This window comes from Schistocerca piceifrons, chromosome 1 (genome assembly GCF_021461385.2).
Source record: "Schistocerca piceifrons isolate TAMUIC-IGC-003096 chromosome 1, iqSchPice1.1, whole genome shotgun sequence".
NCBI lineage: Eukaryota > Metazoa > Arthropoda > Insecta > Orthoptera > Acrididae > Schistocerca > Schistocerca piceifrons.
In genome coordinates, this window is record NC_060138.1 from 164,807,634 (window position 1) to 164,826,862 (window position 19,229).

Consider the following 19,229-nt stretch of genomic DNA (forward strand, 5'->3'; position numbering starts at 1 on the left):
ACCTTCGGCATCCCGAAACACCGTCAACATGACTTTTCCTGCTGATGCTTGGGTTTTGAATTTTTTCTTTACAGGTGAGTTGATGTGCTTCCACTGCATGCTTTATTTGATTGAAGAATGAAAAAAAAGATATGTTAGACCACGTGAAAGTCATCTTAATAAAAATAATGTGTCGAAGACAGGAAAGGTCGGTATATGCGCCAACTACCACACAGCTTAACAGTTTATACTAGGAAGCTGCAATACGCCGTAAACAGGAAAGGCGAGTATTTGCGCAAACTACCACACAGCTTAGCAGTTCATGTATCGAAGCTGCTGGAACAGAAAAATGCATTTGTGTATAAGTTAGATAACGTAAAAGTCACCTTCACGAATATTCTATTATTGTTTATAATTTATAAAAAACAGCTACCAGCCACATGTATGGTTTAAAAAGGTTTATTATCCTCAGACCATGACCGGTTTCGGATTTTTCTTTACAAATCCATCTTCAGATGGCAGTTACAAGCATTCTAAGTTGGACCTAGTTTTGTTTTTGTTATTCGTTTGCTGCAGAGCTATGTAGTTCTGGTTGACGAAATATTGGTGCGTTTATGTTTTCGCGCGCAAGCTTAATACACTTTTCAATATGCACTATGTGAGTGCTATTCCAGTCAATGGACGTCACTTTCAACCTCATCATCTTAATAACACACGCAGCACACACGAATAACGCATTATTGTTCTCGTTTGTAATATGAAGCTGGGCCACGTTTTGTAAACGTTATTCGTGTGTGCTGCGTGTGTTATTAAGATGATGAGGTTGAAAGTGACGTCCATTGACTGGAATAGCACTCACATAGTGCATATTGAAAAGTGTATTAAGCTTGCGCTCGAAAACATAAACGCACCAATATTTCGTCAGCCAGAACTACATAGCTCTGCAGCAAACGAATAACAAAAACAAAACTAGGTCCAACTTAGAATCCTTGTAACTGCCATCTGAAGATGGATTTGTATGGTCTGAAGATAATAAACCTTTTTAAACCATACATGTGGCTGGCATCTGTTTTTTAAAAATTATAAACCTTAGTACAACAGCCACGCTTCTCAACATGTCGACTTTCGATAAAGCAGCGTATTCTATTATTGTCGCGTATTGTCGTTGCTTGATGGCAGTGTATAGGAATTCATCAACTTTGAACATGGGAATTCGACTGCGAGAATGTGTTGAAAAATTTGGCTGCAGGCAAGTAACTTGAAAGTGCCTGTCTAGTTAAAAAAAATGGTTCAAATGGCTCTGAGCACTATGCGACTAAACTTCTGTGGTCATCAGTCGCCTAGAACTTAGAACTAATTAAACCTAACTAACCTAAGGACATCACACACATCCATGCCCGAGGCAGGATTCGAATCTGCGACCGTAGCGGTCACGGGGTTCCGGACTCCGCGCCTAGAACCGCTAGACCACCGCGGCCGGCGCCTCTCTAGTTCCTGTCTTAAAATCGCGTCGCATTTGCTGAGCACTGAGATGCGCCTGGTGCAATTCGCTCTTTTTTTTTTGGTTCATAATGAATCTGAATAAGTAAAAATGATAACTCATATTTTGGCATGTACTTTGAATGGGGACTATGACTTGGGATAAATTATAACATCAAATGTAATTAGGTTTCTGAACAGAAAGGTTCTATATTGAAAAATTATCTTTCTTAGCTTCACAAACATCAATACACACGAAAAATAACAGTTCTCGAGTGGAAAAAAATATGTAGTGTCTAACATCAAATGAGATCTTTTCGAAAATGCAACTCGTAGAAATCACATTAAATATTCAGTAATTATACCTCCTACCAAATTCAAATCGAAAATTATGCATGGCTGTTTATGTTTCCCTATACTCAGGTCTTTAGATGTATGAACCAAGAATGTGTAACTACAAACTGCTGCAATAAAGTACAAAATCTGAAATTAGTTAAATTACTATTACTCATCAAAATAATCGTAATGAAATGTTCTTCTCAAAATATTTCAGTCTCTTTCTTCATCTTAAATAATTAATCAGTAAATCAACGAGTTCCACTTCCTCAGAATATAACCGCAACCGCACCACTCGGCCTATGCTACCGGCAGCTGAGTCTCGTCACCTCACGATTAACAGTGCGCAACGTCTCCAGCGCATCTTGTAAATCAGAAATAGTCCAAGCAAGCCTCCAGGCGACACAGCATCTCGTATGACACGGCGAGTTTGTAATTTCAAACAGTACAAAGGCGCTTACGCGTTCATAACTTCCAAATACTGGAGACATGCTCGTGAAATTATCTAAAACCACTATCAAACGATGAGTTTGTTAAGAAAGGTAAAGGTGTCAGAGAGGCAGATCTGACATGTGCTTGACATAAAGGATAATCAAGGCATGTTCACAGGATTTAGCGGACCAGAAAAAACGTCCAACAACGTGAAATTGTGCAAGATATTTGAAAAATTCTCAGAAAAATTGGTATAAGACATAAGGATAGATGGGTGAAGTACTCGTATATCGAGTGCAAGAACCAAGCGGGAACAAAAAGGAGGAGATAACAAGAAAAAAAAATGTGGTAAAATCCAATAGGACCAAACTGCTGAGGTCATCGATCCCTAGGCTTACTCACTACTTAATCTAACTTTAAACTAACGTACGCTAAGGACAACACACACACACCCATGCCCGAGGGAGGAGTCGAACCCCCGACGGGGAGAGATAACAAGAAGTGCTCGAATTAAAAAGGGCTTAAGACAGAGATGTAGTCTTTCGCTCCTACATCGAAGAAACAATGACGGGAAGGAAAGAAAGTTTCAAAAATGGGATTCACTTTCAGTGCGAAAGGATATTAATGATAAGATTCACTAATGACATGGCTAACCTCATTGAATGTGAGGAAGAATTACAGGTCCTGTTGAATGTAATGAGCAGTGTAGTCCTACTGAGTGCGCAGTGTGGATCGAGAATAAACTTAAGGAAGGCGAAAGGAATGAAGAGTAAAACGATGAGATTAGCGGCAAATTTAACATAATAATTGGGAACCTCATAATAGACGAAGTACAAGAATTCTGCTACCTTGGAAGGAAAAAATGCATGACGGTTGAAGTAAGAAAGATGTTACAAGGTGTACAACTTTGCTCCCGCCGTTTTTCCCCAACATTTGAGGCTTTAATGAAACAAATTGGTTACACATGTACCATTCAAAGTGTTTTCCATCGCTGGCCACTAATTTCTCTCATCTTTCGGGCAGTCTACAAATCCCGCGTCCAAAAAATTGTTCGTCTTTTGAAGCGATCCACGAATCGATCCAATTTATGACTTCTTAATGAGATCGGAAGTGATGGTCAGCCAGGCCATGCGCCTTTGATCTGAACATTGATGTCTGAAGAATACGGCGGGTGGGGTAGAACTTCCCATTTTAACGTTTCCAAGTACGTTTTGACCTCTTTTGCAACGTGGGATCGAGCGTTGTGCTGCAAAATCACTTTATCGTGCCTCTCGCTGTATTGCGGCCATTTGTCTTTTAATGCTCTGCTCAAACGCATTAATTGTGTTCGATAACGAGCACCTGTGATTGTTTCACTTGGTTTTAACACCTCATAGTACACGACGCCGAGCTGGTCCCACCAGATGCAGAGCATGATCTTGAAGCCGTGAATATTCGATTTGGCTGTCGACGTGGAAGCATGGCCAGGATATCCCCATGATTTTTTGCGTTTAGGGTTATAGTAATGAACCCATTTTTCGTCCCCGGTCGCAATGCGATGCAGAAATCCCTTCCGTTTTTGCCTCTGAAGCAACTGTTCACAAACACACTAACGCCGTTCAAAGTCTCTTGGTTTCAGCTCACACGGGACCCAAGTTCCCTCTTTCTGAATCATGCCCATAGCCTTGAGACGCCTTGAAATGGCTTACTGTGTCACTCCCACTAATCGTGCCAATTCTTCTTGGGTTTGAAGCGATTCTTCACTCAGAAATGCTCCAATTCTGCATCTCTCTTCCACCACTATGCCGGTCTACGACGTTAAAATCACCGTTCTTGAAGCGTTGAAACCACTCACGACACGTTGTTTCACTAGCAGCGTCCTTACCATACGTACTTGAGAGCATACGATGAGGCTCAGCCGCTGTTTTCTTCATATTGAAACAAAACAGTGACACCTCCCGAAAACGAAGAGAATTAGACTCGTAAACTGACATTTTCAATCAAGAACAGCTTTATGACGCAGACTCAAATCGATTAATATTTGAATGAGATCTTGTAGTCCTACTGAATAGAATGGATAAAGTTATGGGTGAAGAATATAATATGAGAATTAATAAAGCAAAAACAATAGTAATGGCATGCGACAAAGAAGATCAAGTGAAAGTCCAAGTTCATGTAGGCAATGAACTGCTTGAACAAGTTGATAAATTTACTTATCTGGGTAGTAATATTACCAGCGATCGAAGGAGCAAGGCAGAAGTGAGAAGTAGAATAGCTCAAGCAAAGGCTGCTTTTAACAAGAAGAAAAACATATTAACATCTAAGAGCATCAGCCTTGAAATCAGGAAAAGATTTTTGAAATCATATGTGTGGAGTGTGGCATGCTATGGGTGTGAAACAGGGACTCTCGGTACAGAGGAAGACCAGAAGCTAAATTCTTTTGAAATGTGGTGCTATAGACGCATGCTCAAAATAAAATGGATCGACAAGGTCACAAACGAAGTGGTTCTGGAAAGAGCAGGTGAGAAGAGAAGCTTCTGGAGTTTCATTGTTAAAAGAAGAGTGCAATTTACAGGCCATCTATTAAGACATAAAGGACTCCTGAACACAATCATAGAGGGATATGTCGAGGGAAAAAGACCAAGAGGAAGACCATGACTGAGGTACATGGATCAAATCGTGAAAGATGTGGGATGTAACACCTATAAAGAAATGAAGAGAAAAGCTGAAAGACGCACAGAATGGAGACAAGCTGCCATTGTAGCTGTTGCAAACCAATCCTTGGATTGACCACTACAGAAGAAGAAGAGGTTATGTTGACCGAGGTCCAAGCTAACTGCCTGACGTCTGCGATCTGTTTCTTTCGACCGCTGCTTACCGTTGTCGCCACCTACCGGCAAACGGCGGAAGGAATGTTGTACACCTTCTAACAACCAGATAAGCAAAGCGAAAGAGGGTATTCCTTGCAAAAAGACGTCTGCTGGTATCAAAAGCCTTATGATACAGAAGTGAATCATGCACTGTGGGAAAACCGGAAAAAATTATGAGATGGGATTTTACAGAAAGATGCTGAACATTGAGCAGACAATCCAAGATAAGAAATGACCGTCCTTCGCAGAATCGTTGAGCATAGAATATGTGGATAACGTTATGTAGAAGAAGGGACGGGATGATACGGTTCGTGTTAGGACATCAAGGAATAATTACCATGGCACTTGAGAGAATCAAAGGAGGCAACGATTGTAGATGAAAACAGAGGCTCGAATGTGTTCAACAAATAATTGAAGACGTTAAGTACAAATGCTATCCTGACATACAGAGCTTGTCACGGGAGAAGTCTTGTTTGTGGGTGTGTGCGTGGGAGGGGGAGGAGGGGGAGGGAGGCATGAAACCAGTCAGGTACCTGCTGATATAAAAATATTAACATGTTGACTACATGTGACTAGTTAAAACTCTGTGCTGATCAGGTTTCGAACTACATTCTCAGCTGTTGCCACCAGACCGCTACAAACTGCACAATTGATAGTGCGCTGCTCCTAAATGGGAGGGATGCGGAGGGGACGGAGGAACCCGGATTTTAATTCTGGTCTGGCACACGGTTACATACCGTCAACGCAATGTCTGCAGGCAATGGTGCTGCATGAATGGTGCTGTCTATTGCTTAGGAGACTTTGTCTTCTTGTGCAACAAACTCTTCTTGTTTGATTACTAAGAAGCTGTCCTTGTACTTCAGACTCTGTGCTGGCTGCGTGTGGCGATTCAGCGTCAACATTGCTCACTTCTTGTTCTCAGCTTCTTGGGATGACGTGTGACTCATTTTTCGCGAAATGATAGAGCATGTCTGCTGCAGCTCTAAAGCATATCCATGTATTTGAGAGCAGGTGAAACGCGCTTAACTAGGCCAGCGTGTACGGCGCCGGAGTAATGGATGGCCATTGCTGATGCGCCGAAAATTATGCCAGGTAACCGCCTTCCGATTCGTTCAGTACATACAACATGTTATTCCCGACGCTGATTTCTAATCTTCGAATTTTACTATATTTCCTAAATATGAGTACTCTGCTAAGTGCTGCTCCTACGAATTTTTAAGTTGTAACAGGACCCTAATTCGTTTCTTGGCAACACTATTTTTAGCCATCTTGGATTTTTAGAAGGTGCTCTTTAACATAAGATCTAAGCTGATAACACGTTTGATATTCTGGGAATATTAGTCGAATGACAGAAGAAAACGAAATGAATGTGTTCTGTTGCTCAGTAGCTTCATATTTACAAAGGTTACAGCTTTTGCTTTTGCAAGATCTGCTGTGTTTTCGCCGCCTTATCCAACCATTCTGCAAATACCATGTGTGCACGTTTAAGCCCTCCTGCGTAAACAATGCCAGATAACAGGTCTCAGAAACTCTGTTTACGTAACGATGGGAAGCAGCAGCGGGAGAATTTGTTCTCTAAATTCGAGGATCCAGTGCTCCGTTGTGTTAGTGAGACTCATATCCGGGAAGCTCTCGTTTCGGTTCACGGTCTCGCTACCCTGGATAAAAATGTGCGTTAGCTCAGCTGTTATCTTGAGGTCACGCCTGCGGTTCCAACATTGCCACTACCGGATAGTAGCTTTCACCTGCTGCAAAACGCTAGCAGTAGCGGTGTGGGGTGCAACACTGCAATCCGGGGGAAGCGTGTCGTAAATGTACGAACTTGATGTTCACTCTGCCATCTATGTCAATAGTTACCTGACTCCTGTTCCTTACCCGCAGAGTAACCACAAAAATCTTCACAATTTTGTAATGGCCGACCGGCGTGGCCGAGCGGTTCTAGGCGCTACAGTCTGGAACCGCGCTACCGCTACGGTCGCAGGTTCGAATCCTGCCTCGGGCTTGGATGTGTGTGATGTCCTTAGGTTAGTCAGGTTTAAGTAGTTCTAAGTTCTAGGGAACTGATGACCACTGCAATTGAGTCCCATAGTGCTCAGAGCCATTTCAACCATTTTTGTAATGTCGATACCTTCAGTTTTGAGTCTAATTTAAGTCCCCACGCTTACAGTTCTGACCTTATTGCCATTATCCTTGCTCGGTATCAAATGGTTCAAATGGCTCTGAGCACTATGGGACTCAACTGCTGAGGTCATTAGTCCCCTAGAACTTAGAACTAGTTAAACCTAACTAACCTAAGGACATCACAAACATCCATGCCCGACGCAGGATTCGAACCTGCGACCGTAGCGGTCTTGCGGTTCCAGACTGCAGCGCCTTTAACCGCACGGCCACTTCGGCCGGCCAGCTCGGTATCAAGCGAGATGGCACAGTGGTCCTGGGAAACTCGGGAGGAGAGTGGTTTAAATATACGGATACAGGTTTTCCGCAATTTACCTAAATCGAGTACTGCGAATGCCAGAATGGTGCCCTAGAAAAGGGCATTACCGACTTTCTCACACAATCCGAGCTCTTGCTCTGTCTCTGATGGCCTCATCGTCGACGGGGCGTTTAACCCTGATCCCCTTTTACTTGTGTTGTATAAAATTTTGTGCCTCTTGACGAGTCAAACTTTTATTGGCTCGCTGCTGACATTAATTTCTCGAACAGTGCAAAGTCCCAAGCGGCTGAAAGAAAAGCAAATGAAAATAAAAGAAATGAAATGCACGTAAATCCTGTGCCAATAAACCCCCGATTCTTCAAAGAATAGCTTCAAACGTCTGATACAAATGAGTTTATGTGTTAAATATTTGACGATATATTTTGGATAAATGGCAGCATCGGTCGTAAACATTGAAATCCCTTATTTACAAGTCGATTTCGATCACTATGTGACCATCTTCAGTGCAAATTATTCGAACCTTGTAGGGCCGTATCGTACTAGCACAACATTTTCTATAAGGTGTAACATGTACTGCAATGATTACTTCCACCAAATATCTTCACTTTTACTGCATACAACATTTTTTTATCTGTTACTATAGGTTATCCGTCTTGAGCTGACTGCAAACGCAAACAAACGTATAAAATGTTTTTAATTTACAGAAGAGCCTATCGTAACCTCAGCAGCTGCCGATCCAACGTACAGCGCTGAAGCTCACTGAAATTGCTAAGGTTGCAAATTGTAAATTGAAAAATTATTGCATGCAGTAAAAGTGAAGATATCTGGTGGAAGTAATCATCACAGTACATATTACACCTCATAGAAAATGTTGTGTTATTATGACATGGGCCTACAAGGTTCGAATACTTTTCAGTCAAGATGGTCACGCAGTGACCGAAATATATCTGTAGCTAAAGGATTTTGATATTTACGACCGGTGAAGCCATTTACCCAAAATATTGATATACACTCTCAAAATCGGATAGTTATTTCAAACTAAAAACTTTGAAATCCTATGCGTAAATTAAAATTCAGACCAAGTTATTATCTTCAATCATGGAGAAGATCCTGTATGACTTGCACCACAAATGTTGTGGCAAAACCCACTAGTCAGACACGCGAGGTATGGCCAGCTATCGGCAGGTAGGACGAGTAGAGTTCTGCAGACTACGTCTAAAGAAGTGTTGAATACGCTCTGCGCGTTGAGCAAGTACACTGGGACGAACCCTAGATTTCCCATTTGTAACAGCCAATGTGTTGAAACTGCTGACGCCATCGTCGAATGGTTTGAGATGTATGAACTGCACTGCGTTATTCTCAAATGGTTCAAATGGTTCTGAGCACTATGGGACTTAACATCTGTGGTCATCAGTCCCCTAGAACTTAGAACTACTTAAACCTAACTAACCTAAGGACATCACACACATCCATGCCCGAGGCAGGATTCGAACCTGCGACCGTAGCAGTCGCGCGGTTCCGGACTGAGCGCCTGAACCGCTAGACCACCGCGGCCGGCGTTATTCTCGACGAAAATCGCGTCGCTCATTTGTAACCAACTTATACGTGTTGAAATGGAGAGCGGGTAAAGCCTTTTGTGCCGTGTTATCGACATCGCTCTACGCACATTGGGTTATCAACAAGCGAGCGAGCTAGCTTGCTAGAGAAAGCGATACCACCGGCCATATGAAGCGGCAGTTTACAACATAGAGCCAAGCTATATTTTCAGTTTCGATGTGTAAGCTAAAATTCACCCCAAGTTTCTATATTCACCTGTAAATCAGGTGAATGTTTTGAAAAAAACCTGCACAGTTCGCCCCTTTTCGCATGTGATATTCTTCAAACCACGAATGCACGCCGAAAGGCAGCTTTTATATTCTTATTATAGCTAAGTACTCGTAATTGCCCAGCTATGTATATACTCGTATTCCTTCTGTTAGTCCATCTTCTCCCTCTTTCCTCCTTCGCCCTCTTCTGTGTCCATCTCCTTCTCTCCTCTTTGTCCACCTCCTCCACCCCCTCCCCCACCACCACCACCACTCTCTATCTCCTCCTGTGTGCCTGTCTCTCTGTCCACTGCTATTCACCTCCCCTCCCATCCTCTGTCCTACCCTCTGTATTAACTCTTCACTCCCTTTATCTTCTCTTCCCCACTCTCCCTCTGCCCATATCTTCCTCCCCCCTCTCTGTCCATCTCCCCCTCCCCTCTCTCCCATCTCATCTTCCCTTTTTTCCCTTTCCTCCTTATTGTCTCTCTGTCCATGACCTCCCTCACTGTCTCTCAGTCTATCTCCTTCTACCATCATTCTCTGTCCATCTCCTCCTCTCTCCTTCCCCTGTCTACCTCCTACTCCCCCATTTCTATGTTCATCTCCTCTTCCCTTTCTCTGTCCATTCCCCCTCCTTCTCTCTATCTCCTTCTCCCTCATATCTGTGTCCATGCCCTACTTCCCCCTCTCTGTTTGTCTGTGTCTTCCTTCCCTCTTTTCTTTCTATGTTATCACCCCCAACCCTCATGGGCGATTGATGATTCCTGCTCTCACAGTATTTCTTTCTTGATAAGAAGTAATAAGTGTACCAAGTTTGGTTGAAATCGATCTAGGGGTTTAAGAGGAGTTTTTTTACCCACACTTTTGCCCACTTATGCATATGTCACATATATTTTATTCATATTTAATATCTTTCATACCTATTTCACTTGCATCTCTAGCGAATTTCATCCTGCAGTTTAGTTTTCTCACAGCTCCATGTTTATAACACCATATCTCCTGAACTATGTGTCATAAAAGGATATAACTGTTAGGGGCACTCTATGGCGTATGTGACTACTGTGCGAAATGTGTCACAACAGTGTTAGTAACAAAGATGTAATAGATTTAAAATTCATGCATGATAAGGTAGATTTTGACAATCTCCGCGTTTATGATGTTATGTCTCCTGAACTGTGTGTCGTGCAATGATATACTCTTGTAGGACATTGACCTATGTATGTATCCACATGCTTGTGAAATGTGTCTCGACAGTAGTAGTAGCAAAAAAGTAATAGATTTAAACGTATGATGCGGTGGTTTTTCACATATCTCAGTGTTTATGACGTCATATCTCCTGAGTACATGTCGTACAATGTTATAATTTTGCAGATACATTCAATGGTATATGTGAATAATATCTGCTAAATTTATCGCGAATACAGTTTGAAGTAATAATTAAAACGCAATGCCTGATGCGGCAGTTTTACTTTATGAACAGCGAAAATGTAGTAAGAGATAAGCTTTTTTCCCTTTCATCATTTTGTTGGGATTGTCAGCAAGGAGAAGTTTTGTAGGCGTTTGAATTTATTTGTAAAGTTTGTTGCAAGTCGCTATACGCTCTCGTTCTCAAACACTGGATGAAAAACATCTGAGTATTCGCATGGCCTGGGCTATATACCGGGTGATCAAAAAGTCAGTATAAATTTTAAATCTTAATAAACCACGGAATAATGTAGATAGAGAGGTAAAAATTGACACATATGCTTGGAATGACATGGGATTTTATTAGAATAACAAAAAAAACCACCCCATATTGCTAGACGCGTGAAAGATCTCTTGCCCTCGTTATTTGGTGATGATCATGTGCTCACTTTCGTCATGCTTGGCCTCCCAGGTCCCCAGACCTCAGTCCGTGCGATTATTGGCTTTGGGGTTACCTGAAGTCGCAAGTGTATCGTGATCGACCGACATCTCTAGGGATGCTGAAAGACAACATCCGACGCCAATGCCTCACCGTAACTCCGGACATGCTTTACAGTGCTGTTCACAGCATTATTCCTCGACTACAGCTATTGTTGAGGAATGATGGTGGACAGCGCCATCTGTCTGACATTACTTGAACGTTTGTATTTTTTTGGTTCTAATAAAACCCCATGTCATTCCAAGCATGTGTGTCAATTTGTTCCTCTCTATCTACATTATTCCGTGATTTATTCAGTTTTCAAATTTATACTGACTTTTTGATCACCCAGTACTTCTTTCTCGCCCCAACGATTCTTTCCCGACAGTGAGTGTTATGTGTACCACGTGTGGTTGAAACTGGTCCATTGGTTTCAGATGTGGAACATACATACATACAAACATTTTTTTATGTATGGATACAGTGTGAAGTCCACCGACAAACTTTCAGAGGTTGCTCAGGGACACCTGAGAATTTTGGTATAAGGGACCTGTAGTCTCCAGTGGCTCATCACACAATAATAACAGAATAATAATATAATTAAGATTTATTTCGTTTGTTACCCCAGTTCCCTTCATTTCTGGGCAAATACCGTTACAAGAATGAAACAGACTGTAATATGCAATCACACACCCGGTTTCTCGTAGAATCCTATGTACAGATGCAGAAGAACTGTGATATTGGGCCGATCAGAGTGGCCGAGCGGTTCTAGGCGCTACAGTCTGGAACCGCGTGAGCACTACAGTCGCAGGTTCGAATCCTGCCTCGGGCATGGATGTGTGTGATGTCCTTAGGCTAGTTAGGTTTAGGTAGTTCTAAGTTCTAGGGGACTGATGACCTCAGCAGTTAAGTCCCATTTTGTGATATTGGTGTCCTCTGTGTGTGAACAGGTCATCACATTATCGCTGCGCCTCTGCATTGCACTCGGTGACACCATACACAGCATGCAAATCGGTCAGCTCTTCATCTATAATCCTATCCGTATTGCTGCCCATCACCGTATACATACAACTATACTTTGTTCGCCATTAGAACAAACGTGATGTAAATAAATGCAATCGTGATAAGTGGTCAGTAGCCGTGGCACACATAACACTGTTGTTGTTACGCTCCTGGAGGTAGGTCTAACTTATGGATTAGATATACAGGATGTCGCAAGAAGAAGGAAGAAGGGTTTAACACCAACAAGTTGCATACTAAATTACTCAAAAAAGACAGAAGTTTATAAAAATCCATCATAAATGTTCAATATATCCTCCATTGGCTGCACGGACGACATCTAGCTGATAGCCGAATTCATCCCACACTGAGTGTAAGGTGTCTTCTGTCACTGAAGCTACAGCAGCTGATATTCTGTATTTTAGTTCATCAGTGTCACGAGGTAAGGGAGGAACGTAGACACATTGTTTAACATTTCCCCACAGGAAGAAATCACATGGGGTTAAGTCAGTGGACGTAGGAGGCCTTCTGTTGCGCGGACGCCATATTGCGCTAGACTGGTTGCACGCTCCAGGTCAGCGCTCGTAGCGACATCTAGCGGATTTTTTCTGAAACTCTAGACTGTGCCGATTACATCTAGCGCTGTTTCAGTTACCTAGTAACATTTGTCTCAATGTTATTACAAGTTAAAATCAGGTCATTCTTTTTGGGACACCCTGAGTTATCACTATTTTACAGTAAATGAAACTTTAAGATATCCTAAAGTATTTAAGGCTATCAACGTTTTCCATCTCTACGTAGTTTTTATTTCAAAATCTGTGTACAGTCGCAGTGTATATGCAGTCGTGCTCTGATCAACGCGCTGTTAATACATTGTATAAAAATAGCTGACGCTGCTTTTTGTAAAGTTTCCCCCCCCTCTCCCTTCACTTTTCCTCCCCCCCCCCCTTTTTTCCCGTCCACTGACCAGTTTCCCCCCACCCGCTCTCGGGTGTGGTATGTCATATTTGTGCCGCCTTTTTAGTGCAGTGTTGTGCGTCTTTCCACAGTGTTGCGAACAGAAATCATGCTGTCGCTGGGTGTGCTTTTTATATCTCTTGCGAACAGAACCCAGACTGTCGCCGTGTTTTTTAATTGTCTGTCTATTATTTTTCTGCTTCCTGTGTCTTTTATTAGCATCATCCACCCTGTGTATTATGTTTTAAGCTCCAGAATTTTCTGCCATTTTACCTTTAAGTCACCGATTTTATCGCCAACTGTTATTATTTTTTATTATCTTCATCTTTTTAAAACAAATTCTGTAGGCTGAAGAGCGGCGTAAGAAGCTGCTGCCAGCCCGCCCCCTTTAGGGGGAATCGAAACTCAATAAAGGAAAAAAAAAACTTCTTGTTAAGTAGTGAAACATGCACGTGGAACACCGTTCAAAATGTCGAGAAAAATGTTTCTGAATGTAGAAAACAAACTGAGTTTGAAGTTTTCCGTGGAACTATATTTGTGATCGGTTGTGTTGAAGAATGCTAATCTGGAGATTGGTGGATTGTTGGTTCGAATCTCGCTGTGGTCTCGTTTTCCGATGTATTTTTTTCATTATTTCTAATATCTATATCATTTTAACACAAAATTCATCAAATATATACCAATTAACACACAATTAAACATTATTTTTATGAAAAATACCTGTCTCCTTGGTTCTAATTACATATCACACACAAAATTCTAGTTTTCATTGCAAATATAAATTTTTATTTACCAGTATTATAAGAAGATTGTCAACGGCCTTGGTAACACTAGTTACCGTTGGATCACCGAAGTTAAACTGCCGAGTGCTGCTGGGAAGCGGGGTGCATTCAGCCCTTGTGAAGCCAACTGAAGAGCTGCTTGGTTGACAAGTAGCAACACCGGTCACGAAAACTGACAACGGCCGCGAGAGCTGACCATATCCCCCTCTGTATGATGCTTTAAAGGCCTGTTCGGACGGTGCTTTTATTTAGTTGTTGATAAATATTGTTTACATTGAAATACATTACCAATTAATTTTTTGGGACATAAATGGAAAGCAAATACTCTTTATTTCGACTATGTCCGTTACTCTATATTGCAGATTTGGTCTCACAGGGGACAGGGCGATAAGCGTGATAGAAAATAATAATTTTCCCGGTAAACAGTATACCGTACAAATGCTGTATTTTTGCAGTTGCTAACGTACTACTGCAATCTGAACTCAACAAACTGTTCTGGAGCTAAGTTCAGGGATTTGTTGCGAGAAATAACAAAAGATACCTGAGACGTACTGGAACAAACGAAGCTTTGTCATACATCACTGCCGAATGCTGGCGGGGGGCGGGGGGGGGGGGGGGGGGGGGGGGAACAGCATGTCATAAAAGGAGAGAATGTGGTGCTTGGGTGGCTTCGTGGATTCTGTTGCTGATCGCATCGTTATCAGTATTCTAGTACTCAGGTGTATTCCTGGGATATGGATGGAGTTTAGAGGTTACCAGATGACTGGCTGTAAGTAAAACATTCAGTGGCCTTAATATTTAACTATACGGTGAAATTCCTGCAAGACATGTTTACGTCACACATAGCTAGCGCAGAAAAGTTACCTTCCGTTTAAGTTAATTTTCATCGCTCTTGTCTTTAATTACAACACTGCATTAGCTATGGACGAGAGCATCTTACAGTGAGTCCAAAAAATATCCGTGTTGCTGCATACCTTTTATAAAACAAAGTCTGTGTAACATGAAAAGAAATGTATACAAAATATAAAGAGCCAGTCATGTAAGAAGTACCTCGGTAAGTCATTTTTGTTGGACAGCAAGGAAAGAAATACATCCAAATCGACAGCAAGGTTAACAAAATGGAAAATGTAATACAAGAGCAAGTTCATAAAGTATTCGTCCACCATCTGAACATGCCGAAATTCTGCGCGCAGTGATTAAACTATAACGCTGACCCACGGCACCACTAGAGTCAACCGTGCGCGGCCCCACTCTATCGCCTGCTGTGGTTCTGAACGGCGCCGATGCAGTGCAATTAGCGCCACAGGCCGTAAGCGTTGTGAGGCTATGCTGATCGAAACTTATTCTGCGCTTACATAATGAGTGGAAATCTTCTTACGAGATTGCTAAAGTAGTCGGTAGGCCTAGATCGACAGTTCAGTCGATGATAGATCAATTTTGCGCAAAAAAAATTGATTAAGAAACCAACCACGTACCGGACGCCCTCACACTTTGACTGATGCAGATGTGAGATTTATCATGAGGAAAATGAAGAAGAAACCTAAAATCAGCGCTCCTAAGTTGTCTGGGGAGTTAGTCTAGCGGAAAGAAGGTATGTGCCCCCAGAAATACCTTCAGAACGTATAGGTATCATGGCCGGGTAGCGCGCAAGAAATTTTGGATCAGTGAACAGAATCGAAAGAAACATCTTCATTTTGCGATGGAACATAGATTCAAAAAGGAAAACTTCTGAAGTAGAGTAATATTTTCTGATGTGAGTAAATACAACGTATTCGGGTCGGATGGCAAGCGAATGGTGTGGCGTAAGAAGAATGCGGAGATGCTGCCACGCAATCTTGTGCCAACGCCCTAATGGTGTGGGGCTGTATGAGTGCTGCAGGTGTTGGAAAATTACATTTCATAGAAGGTACAATGGATCACCATATGTATACCAACATTTTAAAGGACAATCTGGATCCTAGCGCCGAAAAATTAGGTATGCAAGGGAATTACATTTTTCAACAAGATAACGACCCAAAGCATACGACTCTTAATACAAGGCTGTGGCTCCTGTACAATACCCCAAAACAACTTAACACCCCTCCTCAGAGCCCAGACATTAATCCTATTGAACACCTTTGGAAAGTATTGGAAAGCATCAGGAGAAGACACATTTCTAACAAGAGAGACCTAAGAGAAGCACTTCAAGACGAATGGGACAAAATTCCAGCCTCTCTGACGGCAAACTTGGTCAAGTCGATGCCCAGACGACTACAAGCAGTAATAGCTGAAAAGGGAAAACCCACTAAATATTAATTTTTGTAATTGAAATCATATTTTCAGATTGTAAATTTAAAAAAAATGAGTGGACGGATACTTTTTGAAGTAGCCCTTGAATAAATTCTCCATTTTGTCAAATGCGTTAGCGCTGTGGATGTATTTATTCCGTTGTCCATCAACAAAAATGACTTACCAAGATGCGTTGTATATGACTGGATGTTCACATTTTATGATTTTATGTTCCTTTCAAGTGACTTTTACTAAGTTTTTTAAAAAAAAAATTACAACTAAACTAATACTTTTTGGACTCACTGTATGTTTTCTGTCTGGCCCCTAGGAATCTTATTGCCAGAGTTTTGATATGCGTTGTTATTCCATTCTCTTTAAAAATTACATGACGTTCGAGGCTATAATAATTTTTTTTCTCTGATCGACGATTTTTATGTTTCAACTGCAACTGTTTACATTACTGCTGGTTAGTTGAATCAGATGGCTAGCCAGTGTTGTCCAGTTAAATGCGCCGGTAAAGCTGTTGTCCCTTGTTATCGCGTAGTCTACTTGGGCTTAACGAGTAGCGTAAAACGTATCTTTATTATCGAACTCGGTTGTATTCGACACAGCTCGGCTTCTGCTGTGTGTGAAACGAAATCCAGTGAGATTCCGGCGAACGTGGGAGAACACATAGTGTAATTTGTTTCATCAAGGTTTGATGAACGCAGCATAACACTGTGTCGTCAACGGGAAGTACCGTGGGTTAACGGAACAAATTTATTTCCAAACAAGACACAAAGCATACATCATCGACGGTCGCAGTGTTGTGCACTATTTTCAGTGCAACACATTTATAGAAAACAAATGACATGCAATAACTCTGTGATGAGCCGCTGGAGACCGTGGCTCCCTCATACGAAAATACTCAGAAGGTGTCCCTCAACGACATCTGAAAGTTTGTTGGTGGGGTTCTGATTCAGCCAGTGTTCCCGTATATCGCTCAACAGTGTGCCACAATGTACACCGGCAAGAAAGGTCCGAGCATTAGGAATAGATTCTCAAATACGAACTGTCTTGAAGACTTTTTGACCAGTAGTATCCATTACACTGCCCTGGACGACGAGTGTCAATTAGAGATTAAAGTAACGTCAGCAGCTACCCAGTGAACTGTGATAACACTGCTCCTGTTCTCTGTCTGTATAAACTATCAATCGATAAGACGGGCGGCAATCTGAATTGTTTGCTGATCTGTGACGAGATGCCATCTGCATAAACTATCCACATGATGAGCAGCAATCTCTGCTGTTTGCTGGTTGCGCTCAAGTGTAAGGAGTGAGGATGCCTTTGACAGAATTTTTAAATGATGCGACAAATGGTAGTTTGCTTTAAATGTGATAATGTGAATAAATAAGAGAAACATTCCTCTGAAGATCGAAAACAATGTTACCAGTGTGTTGCTTGATTCTATCACGTCTGTTAAATACGTAGGGAAAACGTTGCGGAACGGCATAAAGTGGAACGGGCACTGAAAGCCAGTTGTAGGGAAGGCAAATGACCAGCTACTGTTTATTACGAGGCTTCTGGGAAAAAATAGCGTACTTGGGCGTGCATAACGCTATGTGACCAATTCTTGCCAACTGCTCGAGTTATAGCACTTCATTACTTAAACGGGTGCTAAAGACTGTAGCTGTGGTTTTCTCTTTTATAGGACGTAACGTAAATATAAAAATTAAATGGGTATTGCCAGTTGGAGGCAGGAATAGGTAGTCTATAACCAATTCACTCATAGAAAATAGTCCGCAGCTCGTGGTCGTGCGGTAGCGTTCTCGCTTCCCGCCCCCGGGTTCCCGAGTTCGATTCCCGGCGGGGTCAGGGATTTTCTCTGCCTCGTGATGACTGGGTGTTGTGTGATGTCCTTAGGTTAGTTAGGGGGACTATGACCGTAGATGTTGAGTCCCATAGTGCTCAGAGCCATTTGAACCATAGAAAATAATTAAAAATGACTTATCCTTGTAGTACCAGTCTTTCATCGACCGATTAAACATAAGAATTGTAAATTGCCAGTGCAGGACAATACCTGTCACCCTGACCGTGCATCAGTACCTGTTATGTGGTGAACAACTCCACAAACTTAGATAAATACTATATTGGTGATTCACGGTGTAACACTTTGCAGCACTCAATTGCAAAACGGCCGTCAGAGACAACGGCTGCAGTCCTCTCTTTAAAAAGAAACAACGTAAATATAAAAATGAAGAGGATTCTGCCAATTGCAGAAGTGAATAGGCGGTATATAGCGAATATGTCAATGGGAAATTATTAATTAAAATTGCTTATCCTCTTAGTACCAGTATTTAACCAGCCAATTAAGCATAATAAGTGTAAATAGTCAGACCAGCTAGTCACCTCACTAACCTATCCCACACTCCTGCTCTCATCCCATGTACTGCGACACCGACAGCATATTAATTGAACGCAGTAATGCCGCAAGTAAGGGTGGGAAAGCTTCCTCGAAAGTCCTCGTGCAGTAAAGGGCCGGAAGTATATCAAGAGCGCCGACACCCTGGCGCGCAGAGAACAGAGCCCAATGAGCGTATACTGCTGCAGGCAGCATATGGCCGGCCCGGGTGACCGAGCGGTTCTAGGCGCTACAGTCTGTAACCGCGCGACCGCTACGGTCGCAGGTTCGAATCCTGCCTCGGGCATGGATGTGTGTGATGTCCTTAGGTTAGTTAGGTTTAAGTAGTTCTACGTTCTAGGGGACTGATGACCATAGATGTTAAGTCCCATAGTGCTCAGAGCCATTTGAACCATTTGAAAACAGTATCAGACGAAAAATAGTGACTACTGCGCGTATCTCTGAAAAACATACCGCCGTGTGAGCACGGTAAAGGTTTTAGATGGATACAGTCAAAATAGAAAAGACAATATAAAAAGGTAAAATGCTCACCACGCAGCAAATTTCTCTGCCTATTAATCGCTTCAAAGATGCAGGGTACAGATGCAAAGTATCAACAAATACAATGTACATTATGTATT

At 42.1% G+C, this 19,229-nt stretch overlaps 1 protein-coding gene across 1 annotated transcript in view; it reads left to right on the forward strand.

Annotated features, from left to right (window-relative positions):
* The window catches only part of LOC124785202 (organic cation transporter protein-like), a 332,709-nt gene that overhangs the window by 157,282 nt on the left and 156,198 nt on the right, over positions 1 to 19,229 (forward strand). The gene's annotated exons all lie outside the window — the stretch shown is intronic.